Raw genomic sequence first — 11,990 nt, 5'->3', positions numbered from 1 at the left:
CACATCGTAGATTTGTTTTTTAGATTTCATGAGTGACTAAGAGCCAAAGTTTTCTAAGTAGATCAGCATTTTAAATGCCCAGCAATAGGGCTGACATAATCCGAGGTTTCAGATGAATTTCCTTCTAATGTTGTGTTTGACCAAAGCAGATCTGGGTTCTATGCTGGTAGGTCTTGTACGCTGGTTTCCTTATTTCCAGTGAGAAAGATAGTTAACACCTTTAACACCTAACAACACAGGGTAGTTGTTTGTATAGGTCCAGTAGAGTAAAAGATAGGGTTTAGACGTTGCTATTTTTACCCCTCATTTGTACCCTAATGTAGACATTGAGGTCATAACATATTTTAGAAAAATGTTCCGTTGTGGATGCAATTCAGAAACAAGTCAGTCCATCACAGATCTATATACTCTGTGTCAGCACCCAGTACTGACAGAAATTGGCATACAAAGAGAAGGTTAAGTGTTGACAAAATAAAGAAATGGAAAAGACATTGTTTCCATTTAAATAAAATCATAGCTTATGTAGAATTTCCCAATGCTTAGGTATCCCAAATGAGAATTATTTCAACGAATCTTGCAAAGTAGAAAGATGCTTAATTTTTGTAGTATACGTATCTTTTGCACAAAAAAAATCTTCAAAGCACAAAACAATACAAATTTCAGGGGAGGGTCTAGATTACACCACTGGCTTATTTCTCAGCAAAGAAGAAAGGTGTAAGGAGGGCAGAGAAGATTATCGAAGAAGAGCCAAGACTCACTGTTTCCATTTATGGAGAAGTGTATGATTTTTGCCAAGGAATTACACACAGAAGAGTGACTCCTTTTTTAGCTTCTAAATCAAAGTTGGAAAGGTACATGGTTTGGAACCATTTCAGCTATGTTTGAAGTTGCTTGGGGACCCTTAGGTGAAAGGGGGTGTGTAAATCCAAATAAATATTCTTGTTATTTCATTATTGTTGTGATGAGTTATTTTGTCAGGAATATAGGCTGTTGGAATCAGATTGGGAGCAAGGAGGGGCTGTGTAGTCGACTAAAGATTGTATTTCACAGCTGTAAGCGCCCAAAAGAGCTTCTGGCAGAGGGTCATCAGCTGTAAATTTACAGCCTGCATAGGCATTCAGACCTTATTTAAAAAAAAAAATAACCCTAAAAATATGTTATTTTAAATGTCTGGCTTCTATCAGACTCTTACTTATATATATTTATATATATTTAGCATGTAGGGGGTTGGGGAAGGGGCTGAAAAAGGAGAGGAAGAGAATATCAAAAACACTTTGAAGGACCTGTGAATTTTTCTTTATTTTTCCCTCCCTAACAAGCCCATTTTCAGGTTTCTTATTAAACTAGCCATTTCAGTTGAAACACTAGTGAAGTCATATTGAGTTCCAGCATATTTATTAAGCTAAGACTGGTGCTTTGGGGACTGTAGAATAGATGTCTAAGGTTGATCTTTGCTTTTCTGGAATGTCTAGCTGGAGGAAAAGGATCAACCTATGAAAAATAGGGGTCTTTCCTTTGGAGAGGATATATCATTGAATAATGGGATGTGTGGTTTGGGTATCTGGGCTGGGGAGGGCAGGTTAGGGGCTCAAATGTGATCTCTGAGAGGTCCTGCTGTTAGTGAAATGGAAATAATCCTCAAGTGGAAAATCCCCCTTATCCATTGTAACAGAACCATCAGAGGAAGGGAGGAGGTTCAGAAATGCTGCTTTGTCTCTCAGGAGGTGATGGGAGCTTCTTCTTTGGTACCCAAGCATCAAGAGCATGCTTTAGCTTTGACTCTTCAAGGTCACAGCCCCTTTCTTAGACTTACTGGAGATGTCTGAGGTGCGGCAGCACATGAGTGGTGTCGTGGAAGTTTCTGGGAGGTGTGGGCCGTTGCTCAGCATTATATTCTCTCTGGGAAGTATCTGGGAAGACTGCCCATGGCAAGAGCACTCCACGCTGGTCGGGTGAAACTCTGCTCCAGAGCCAGAGGCCTGAGCCAGCACATTTGTATCTCATTCAGGAAGACTTGCCTTTTCAGGTCACCAGCCCACAAGGGCAACAGGGCAATAGATCCTGAACTAGCTGGTGTCACTCCATCTCCTCACACAGCCCATTGGGTGACTGCAAAATGCTCCAAAGGGGAGAATCCTCAGGAATTACACCCGTGTGCCTTCTGAGTAAGACCAGTCAGCAGTCACTCAGTTTACAGTTTAGACTCCTGCCCTGCTCTTTAGTTTCTGAAGCCGTGTCCATTTCTTCTAGCACCTCGGTCTCCTTCTGGACACTGCTCCACTGTCCTGGAGCTCTTAAGGTGCCCAGCTGGGGAAGGGTCTGTGCCCAGGGATTTCCCCACTTTTAGGACACATTCTGGTAGAGGGATTCCAAGGCAGACAGTCTTTGGGCTGAGTGCCCCTACATAGTTCTTAGTGAATTAGTTCTTGTGTTTTTTGCTCATACAGTTGGCCCTTGAGCAATATGAGGGGTAAGGGCACTGGTCCCCTCACCTCCCCTTCAGTGCGGTTGAATATCTGTGTTTAACTTTTGATTTCCCCAAAACTTAGTTACTAATAGCCTGCTGTTGACTGAAAGCTTCACTGATAGCCTCGTCAATTAACACATGTTTTGTATGTTATATGTATTATATACAGTGTTCTTACAACAGAGTAAGTTATAGAAAATACATTTATAGTACTGTATTTATTTATTGACAAACATCCATGTATAAGTGGACTTGTGCGGTTCAAACCCGTGTTGTTCAGAGTCAACTGTGCTTCCCTCTTCCATAATCCCCAGGTAGGGGTTCAGTGGGAATTTGGGGTGAAAACAGTTCTAAGGGATAGCCTGTATGCTCTGCATGAGGGAGGCTCTGTTTGCCTTCTGAGGTCAGACTAAGGCTCTATTGTTGGGTCCAGTTGACTCTGTCTGGCTCTGTCTTCATTGGGATACCCTACTCAGGAGAGACCCCCTCATCACCTAGTTCACAAGTCCTAGTTTCTTGAGAAGGACAGCTGGGAATTCACTTATCTTTCTAAGAGAGAGAGAGAAACAAGACTGCCTTTATTTTTGAAAGTTACTTAAAAGTTAAAAATTTAATTAAAGTAATATATGCATTAAGGCTTAAAATGAAAAATTATAGTCATCTACTCATATCCCATTCAATCCCAAATCCTAATCCCAGAGGTGACCACTGTCAAATCTAGCTAACTATGTTTGTCACATAATTTGTGTGTGTGTGTGTGTGTGTGTATGTGTGAGTATAATTTCATTTAGTTTATTTTATATATTTATTTTATTTATTTTTTAGAGAAATATAATTGACATATAACATTATATTAATTTTAGGTATACAACATAGTGATTTAATATTTGTATATATAATGAAATGATCACCACAATAAGTCTAGTTACTGTCACCATACAAAGTAACAAAACTTTTTTTTCTTGTAATGGAACTTAAAAAAAATTTTTTTTAATGTTTATTTTTGAGAGAGAGAGAGAGAGACAGAGACAGAGACAGAGAGTGAGCAGGAGAGGGGAGAAGGGCGGAGAGAAAAGGAGACAGAATCTGAAGCAGGCTCCAGGCTCCGCGCTGTCAGCACAGAGCCCGACGTGGGGCTCAAACCCACGAACTGTGAGATCATGACCCAAGCCGAAGCTGGATGCCCAACTGACTGAGCCACCCAGGTACCCCAGAGAACTTTTAGGATTTACTCTCTTGGTAACTTTCAAGTATGCACTACAATATTATTGACTATAGTCATCAGGCTGTATATTATACACCCCCATGACTGTTTATTTTATAATCAGAAGTTTGTACCTCTTTTTTAAAGAAGTTTGTACCTCTTGACCCCTTTCACCCATTTCACTTACCCACTGATCCCCTCCCTTCTAGCAACCACTGCTCTGTTCTCTATGTGTTTTGTTTTGTTTTTCTTATTTGTTCATTTGTTGTTTTTAGATTCTGCATATAAGTGAAATCATATTGTCTTTCTCTTCTGATTTACTTCACTTAGCATAATTCCCTCAGGGTCCATGCATGTTGTTGCAAATGGCAAGATTTAATTCTTTTTTTTTTTTTTTTGTTGTTTGATGGCTGAGTAGTTGTGTGTGTGTGTGTGTGTGTGTGTGTGTGTGTGTGTGTGTGTGACATCTTTATCCATTCATCCGTCAATGGGAACTTAGGTTGCTTTCATATCTTGGCTAATGTAAATAATACTGCAATGCTGTTATCCTTGCTAACACTTGCTACTTGTCTTTTTGATAATAGCCATTCTAGGAAGTGTGAGGCTGTATTTCACTGTGGTTTTGATTTGCATTTCCCTGATGATTACTGATGTTTAGCATCGTTTCTTTCTGTCTTTTTTTTTTTTTTTGGTGCTGTATTACTTTTTATTAAGTATAAAGATTTCCAATCACATCATCTAGAGACCATTTTACCCACTGCTGGGGCCACCAGTCTGTTGTTTCTCTCTTCAGCAGTACGGAAGCAGTTATCCTTTCTATGGAGAAGAGAAATTCATGGTTTGTTGCCTTTGTTGCTGAATGGCAAAGCTGTTGCCATTGACATCTTTTACGTGAACTACGTCAAGAGAACCAGAGTATCCCTCTCTGTTATTGATCACACCAGTTCATCCCAGGTTAGCACCTCCAGTCACCATACACAGATGATAAGTATCAAACTTGATGAAATCACTAATCTCTCTAGCCTCCAAATCAATCTGAATGTGTCATTCACCTTGATGAGGGGATCGGGATAAGGATGGAGGGAACTTCATGATGGGTCACCAGGTGAGGGATTCCTTTTGTCTCCACAAAGATCTTTCTTTTTGCACAACTTCTACTTGGCCTCCTCAGGTGTGATCTGATAAGCAGCAAAGAGACCCTTGGTATTACAGATCAGTTGGAAATCCCCTCCAGTTATGTCAATACTGATGGCATCCATAAGAACAGCAGGGTAAGTTATATCAGTTCGAACCTTACTATCAATCTTAATAAAACGCTGCATACAGATCTTCTTTACTTCATCTCCTGTTAGGATATGTTTAAGTCTGTTTCTAAGGAAAATAATGAGAAAGAGACATTCTCCTTATGGGGACAAGTAGTTGGATGAAGGGCAAACACATTGGTCAGTTTATCCAGTATCCAATGCTTTGGAGCTGCTACAATGCTTCACATGCTTTTTGGGACTATGAGCCATGGCTGTACTAGGCATGAAAATAGACTGTTGGGCATTTTTTCATGTATCTGTTGGCCACTGTATGTCTTCTTTGGAAAAATGTCTATTAAGATCCTCTACTCATTTTTTAATTCGATTGTTTGCTATTTTGCTATTGAGTTGTATGAGTTCTTTATATGCTTTGAATATTAATCCCTTATTGGATATATGATTTGCAAATATTTTTTCCAATTTGGTATGTTACTTTTTATTTTGTTGATGGTTTCCTTTGCTGTGCGGAAGCTTTTTAGTTGGACGTAGTCCTATTTGTTTGTTTTTGCTTTTGTTGCCTTTGGTTTTGGAGTCAGATCTAAAATAATCATTGCTAAGATCATTGACCATGTTTTCGTTAGGAGTTTTTGGTTTCAGGTCTTACTTTAAAGTTTTTAATTCAGGGGCATCTGTGTGCCTCAGTTAGTTAAGCATCCGACTTCAGCTCAGGTCATGATCTCGCGGTTTGTGGGTTCGAGCCCTACATCGGGCTCTGTGCTGATGGCTCAGAGCCTGTTTCAGATTTTGTGTCTCCCTCTCTCTCTGCCCCTCCCCACTCATTCTCTGTCTCTCAAAACTGAATAAATGCTAAAAAAAATTTAAAAAAAAATAAAGTTTTTAATTCACTCTGAGTTAATGTTTGTGTGTAGTCTCGGGTGGTATTTTAGTTTCATTCTTTTGAATGAAAAGATTTTGGTTTTTCCAACACCATTTATTAAAGAGACTATCTTTCCCCCCATTGTATGTTCTTTTCTCCTTTGTCATAGATTAACTGACCATTCATTTTATTTCTGGGCTCCCTGTTCTTTTTTTTTTTTTTTAATTTTTTAACGTTTATTTATTTTTGAGACAGAGAGAGACAGAGCACGAGCTGGGGAGGGGCAGAGAGAGAGAGGGAGACACAGAGTCCGAAACAGGCTCCAGGCTTTGAGCTGTCAGCACAGAGCCCGATGTGGGGCTCGAACCCACGGACCTGAGCTGAAGTCAGATGCTTAACCGACTGAGCCACCCAGCCAGCCCTCTGGGCTCCCTGTTCTATTCCATTCGTGCCCATTTTCATGCCAGTATAATACTGTTTTGATTGCTATAGATTTGTAGTATAGTGTGAAATCAGGAGGCATGGAATTATTGAATCACTATATTGTATATCCAAACTAATATAACACTGTGTGTTAACTAACTGAAATTAAAATAAAAACTTAAAAAGCCAACCCCCCCCCAAAAAAAATCAGGGAGCATGATGCCTCCAGCTGTGTATTTCTTTCTCAAGGTTGCTTTGACTCTTCAGGATCTTTTATGGTTCCATAGAAATTTCAGGATCGTTTGTTCTATTTCTGTGAAAAATGCCATTGGAATTTTGATAGAGATTCACTGCATCTGTAGTTTGCTTTTGGTAGTATGAACATTTTAACAATATTAATGCTTCTAATCCATGAGCACAGAATATCTTTCCTTTGTATCTTCTTCAGTTTCTTTCATCTGTTCCCTATAGTTTTTAGTGTACAGGTCTTTAACATCTTGTGTTATATTTGTTCCTAGATATTTTATATTTTCTGATGCAATTATTAGTGTGATTGCTTACTTAATTACTCTTCATAATAGTTCATTGTTAGTGTATAGCAATGCAACAAATTTCTGTATATTGATTTGTATCTTGTAACTTTACTGAACGTTCTAACGGTTTTTGGGTGGAGTCTTCAGGATTTTCTATATATAAAGTCATGTCATCTTTACTTTACTTTTTTTTTTTTTTTTACTTTTACTTTACTTCTTACTTTCCAATTTGGATGCCTTTTATCTTTTTTCCAAACTAAATTGTCCTGGCTAGGACTTTCAATATTATGTTGAATAAGAGTAGCAGAAATGGACATCCTTGTCATATTCCTGATCTTAAAAGAAAACTTTTCAATTTTTCACTGTTGGGTATGATGTTGAATATGAGGTGTGTCTTATCATAAATGGCATTTATTGTGTTATGGTGCATTTCCTCTATACTCACTTTGTTGAGAATTTTTATCATAATTTAATGTTGATGCTTTTTTTTGCATCTATTGAGATGATCATTTGATTTTCATCATTCATTTTGTTAATGTGATACATATATCACACAATTTTGAAATTTTTTATTGTTTTATTTATTTCTGAGAGAGAGAGAGAGAGACAACATGAACAGGGAGGATCAGAGAGAGAGGGAGACACAGAATCTGAAACAGGCTCCAGTCTCCGAGCTAGCTGTTAGCACAGAGCCTGATGCGGGGCTTGAACTCACGAACCATGAGATCATGACCTGAGCCTAAGTCGGACGCTTAACCGACTGAGCCACCCAGGCGCCCCACACACAATTTTGATTTAAATGTTCAGGACATCACGTCTTAATTTTTTGTCACAGTGATGACACACACATCCCCAGCTACTATTCCCCACCCCACCCCCAAATAGTAGAATCACAAATTTTGCTCAAATTGATCATCTGTGCTTAAGAGTATTATGATGGTGAACATAATGTTCACTTCCAAGTCCAGTAATATACTACAATCCTGCCTCTTACCTTGTACAATCCTTTTGGAATTAATACTTATCACTTTGCATTTGTTTCATTTCTTTGGGCCTGTTGTAATTTTCCTCCAAATGCTATAATGTCTCTATCACGCATACCTATCAATATTTTCCATACGCTCAAATAAATCAGTTTAATCTTTTCTCCTTAAAACTGTTCTTCCTGGAGTTTTTCATCCTTCTACTCCAATCCACACGTGTTGCTTTATTTTTGAATCTCATTTGCAGCTCCTTGGGGATGGATTCCTGTTTTGGTTTTTTATTTTGTTTTCTCCAGTGGCTTCCTTTCTTGGTTTGCTAGAATGTGCACTCGAGCAGCTTCCAAAGAAATAGTATGAAGAAAGTTAAACTTTTCAATTTCTGAAATGTCTGAATGTCTGAAAATGTCTTTATTTTATGCTCAAACTTTGCTGATAGTTTGGGTATAGGATTTTATTTTCTTCCAAAATTATGAAGTCATTGCTGCATTTTCTTCTATTATACATAATTACAACTGAGAATTCTGCTGCCATTCTGATTCATAATTCTTTGTGCCTGAACTGTTCCTCTATGGAAGCTTAAAACAATGTTCTTTTACTTGCTAAGATTTTTAAATTTCACAGCAATGTGTTCTAGTGTTGTTCTTTTTTTTTTTTTATTATTGTGACTGACCTTTTTAATCTGAAGATTAAATTAAATTACAAATTTAATCCCTAGTCTTGGGGAATTTCTGTTATGAGAAAACTATTCATTAGATACAGGGCTCTCAAATTGATCTTCTGATTTTCTTACCATTTGTCTGTCTCTTTACCTACTTGTTCTTTTTTCTTATTTCCTCTCCTTATTTCCCAAGTTTGCCATTCCTGCTGTTATGTTTATAATTTCTAGGCACTCTTTGTACTTTTCTGATTTCTTACCCCTAACCCAAGCACACACTCTTACATCTTTTTGTGGCATTCTGATCTTGTTTCAAGGATTGAATATCTTTGCTTATTTTTCTGAAAACAGTATTCATAGTTTCTATGTCTGTGGTCAGTGTTTCCTGTATTCCCTCTGCCTATTTTGATTCCTCTCAGATTGGAGGTCTTCCTCAAATGTCTGCTTATCCTAGGCTGTCCATTCATATTTAGAGTGAGACACTTATGGAGGCTGAAAGCTCTGTGTGTATTGGGTTCTGTGTGGTGAGGGGAAGGGGTTGTGCAGGTGCCAGAGGGAAAGTCAGCTTGGACACTGGAAACCTAATGCCAGTTTTCCCTCCACCAGTATCTGATATTTTAAAAAATTTGCTTTTCTTGTTCTTTGGGTTTTTGTTTGTTTGTTTTTGGGTTTGTTTGTTTGTTTCTTGGCTATTCAGTTTCTCCAGAGAAAAATTCTTTCATTTCCTGCCTGGGGAGTTAAATCTGGTGCCTGGTTTTTGGAAGCAGAGCTGGGCAAAGAAATGAAGGAGTCCCACCTTTCACAATGCAGCATGTCATTTTATTACTTCATTTTTCTTCATGTCTCTCTATTGTCAACCCCCAACACATAATGTGATGACCGCTGAAACTTGGGTTCAGTATCCTCAGAAAAGATTCTCTGGACTCTGTGGAGCATAGGTAGTAGTAGAGAGGAGGATATAGTTGGCTGGTTATATTGGGTGGGAGAATGATATGGGATTCAAATCAGGTTGTGTGTGGATTTGCCACGTGTCTTGTTTTCTGCCCTGACACACCCTCCTGTCACTTTTGATAACTTGTGCCCCATGTCCTGGCCTTACTGTTGCTCTGACTATGAGGTAATCTCATTTCTTTTCAGAATTTTCCTCTGTAGCAGCATAGCTGTCCTTTCCTCCTCCTTGTGAATCAGAACCACACTTTCATCCTTTACCATTTTTCAACTATTTATTGAAATCTCTTTTCTGCTGGCATCTCTTCAACTGGTCATTTTCTCTTGTGGGCTAAAATGTTTTAAATTCCTTTCTTGTCAATTTGGTGGAATTTAGGACATAGTCCTATGCATGCATCAGTGTGCCATGTTTAATCTGCTGTACTGCCTTTTGAAGATCTCTCTTTTTTTTTTTTTTACAAATAGTTTATTGTCAAATTAGTTTCCACATAACACTCAGTGCTCATCCCCACAAGTGCCCTCCTCCATGCCCATCCCCTCTCCCCCCCACATCCATCAGTCCTCAGTTTTTGTCAGCATTCAAGAGTCTCTCATGGTTTGCCTCTCTCCCTTTCCCCCACCATTTCCGCCCTTCTTCTCCCCCTTGTTCCTCCGTCAAGTTCCTCCTAATCCTCCTATACGTGCAAACATATGATATTTGTCCTTCTCTGCCTGACTTATTTCGCTCAGCATAACACCCTCAAGGTCCATCCATGTTGCTACACATGGCCAGATTTCATTGTTTCTCATTGCCATGTAGTATTCCATGGTATAGATAAACCACATCTTCTTGATCCATTCATCTGTTGATGGACACTTAGGCTCTTTCCATGTTTTAGCTATTGTGGAGAGTGCTGCTATGAACATTGGGGTACATGTGCTCCTATGCCTCAGCATTTCTGTATCCCTTGGGTAAATTCCTAGCAGTGCTATTGCTGGGTCATAAGGGAGTTCTATTGTTAGTTTCCTGAGGAACCTCCACACTGTTTTCCAGAGGGGCTGTACCAGTTTACATTCCCACCAACAGTGTAGGAGGGTGCCCGTTTCTCCACATCCTCGCCAGCATCTAGAGTTCTCTGATTTGCTCATTTTAGCCACTCTGACTGGCGTGAGGTGGTATCTCAGTGTGGTTTTGATTTGTATTTCCCTGATGAGGAGGGATGCTGAGCATCGTTTCATGTGTCTGTTGGCCATCTGGATGTCCTCTTTGGAGAAGTGTCTGTTCATGTCTTCTGCCCATTTCTTCACTGGGTTGTTTGTTTTTCGGGCGTGTAGTTTGGTGAGTTCCTTATAGATTCTGGATATTAACCCTTTATCTGATATGTCATTTGCAACTATCTTTTCCCATTCCGTTGGTTGCCTATTAATTTTCTGGGTTGTTTCCTTGGCTGTGCAGAAGCTTTTAATCTTGATGAGGTCCCAACAGTTTATTTTTGCTCTTGATTCCCTTGCTTTTGGGGATGTGTCAAGTAAGAAGTTGCTGCGGTGGAGGTCAAGGAGGTTGTTTCCTGCTTTCTCCTCTAGGGTGTTGATAGTTTCCTGTCTCACGTTCAGGTCCTTTATCCATTTTGAGTTTATTTTTGTGCATGGTGTGAGAAAATGATCTAGTTTCATTCTTCTGCATGTTGCTGTCCAATTCTCCCAACACCATCTGTTAAAAAGGCTGTCTTTTTTCCATCGGATATTCTTTCCTGCTTTGTCAAAGATCAGTTGGCTGTATACTTTTGGGTCCACTTCTGAGTTCTCAATTCTGTTCCATTGGTCTATGGGTCTGTTTTTGTGCCAATACCATACTGTCTTGTGGATGACAGCTTTGTAGTAGAGGCTAAAGTCTGGGATGGTGATCCCTCCCGTTTTGGTTTTATTTTTCAGTATTACTTTGGCTATTCGGGGTCTTTTGTGGTTCCATACAAATTTTTGGATAGTTTTTTCTAGTTTTGAGAAGTATGCTGGTGCAATTTTGATTGGAATTGCATTGAATGTGTAGAGTGCTTTAGGTAGTAATGACATCTTAACTATATTTATTCTTCCTATCCATGAGCATGGAATGTTTTTCCATTTCTTTGTGTCTTGAAGATCTCTTCTGACTAATGTTCTGTTAAGAATCCTACTTCCCGCTCATTTTTAAACTAACTGTGTAAAACCTCCAGTAAAGCACTTAAACTCTCCGAGCTGTAGTTTCTCATTTGTAAAGACAGCAGTAAAAAACCTGGAAACAGCAAGACAAGTATCTGTTTTGTCAATTTTGTGTTACTGTGTGGCTGAAATGAGATTTGGTATGTGAGAGCATTCTGGAAAAAACAAAAGTGGATGAAAAATTTAAAAAACCATCATAAGTAAAAAAAAATAATCATAAGCAAAAGTAACAAACAGAAGGAACCTCTTTTTGCCAATGGCAGAGAGCTCCTCCCTCTCATTTATCTGGCTTCCCCTATGTTGATATGGATGGGGTGTTCAGCTGATAACCTTCTTACTTGTTTTGATCCAAATTCCTTTTCTCTAACTTCAACATAGCTCAGCTTCGCTTGATTTCTGGTTTTATCCTCACCATCATCTTTGAATATCTTGAGGAAGGTATAGAAGTTTCTAGTGTTCTTTGGTCTCAGTTTGGGCTCTC

The 11,990-nt window shown here is 39.0% G+C and overlaps 1 pseudogene; it reads right to left on the bottom strand.

Moving 5' to 3' along the window:
* Positions 1-4,487: 4,487 nt before the first annotated feature.
* On the bottom strand, positions 4,488-5,185 carry LOC120231873 (annotated as a pseudogene).
* Between the last annotated feature and the right edge of the window lie 6,805 nt (positions 5,186-11,990).

Source organism: Hyaena hyaena, unplaced genomic scaffold, assembly GCF_003009895.1.
Source record: "Hyaena hyaena isolate Hyena2069 unplaced genomic scaffold, ASM300989v1 scaffold_66, whole genome shotgun sequence".
In the NCBI taxonomy this organism is placed as follows: domain Eukaryota; kingdom Metazoa; phylum Chordata; class Mammalia; order Carnivora; family Hyaenidae; genus Hyaena; species Hyaena hyaena.
The sequence above is the reverse complement of the archived record's forward strand: the minus strand, read 5'-3'. Positions and strand labels throughout refer to the sequence as shown.